Raw genomic sequence first — 505 nt, 5'->3', positions numbered from 1 at the left:
AGTACAGAGACAGGTCATTAAGGAGCAGGTAGGGGTTAGACAGTACAGAGACAGGTCATTAAGGAGCAGGTAGGGGTTAGACAGTACAGAGACAGGTCATTAAGGAGCAGGTAGGGGTTAGACAGTACAGAGACAGGTCATTAAGGAGCAGGTAGGGGTTAGACAGTACAGAGACAGGTCATTAGGAGCAGGTAGGGGTTAGACAGTACAGAGACGGGTCATTAAGGAGCAGGTAGGGGTTAGACAGTACAGAGACAGGTCATTAGGAGCAGGTAGGGGTTAGACAGTACAGAGACAGGTCATTAGGAGCAGGTAGGGGTTAGACAGTACAGAGACAGGTCATTAAGGAGCAGGTAGGGGTTAGACAGTACAGAGACAGGTCATTAGGAGCAGGTAGGGGTTAGAGAGTGAATCCAGAGACAAAAAGATGGGGGAATGAACGACGTACCATTTTTTCCGAGATATTCAACTCTCTAACCACTCCACCCTCATCTCCTCCACCCTC

The sequence above is a fragment of the Gadus chalcogrammus genome, chromosome 6, assembly GCF_026213295.1.
Source record: "Gadus chalcogrammus isolate NIFS_2021 chromosome 6, NIFS_Gcha_1.0, whole genome shotgun sequence".
Lineage (NCBI taxonomy): Eukaryota > Metazoa > Chordata > Actinopteri > Gadiformes > Gadidae > Gadus > Gadus chalcogrammus.
Note: the sequence above shows the minus strand (reverse complement) of the source record.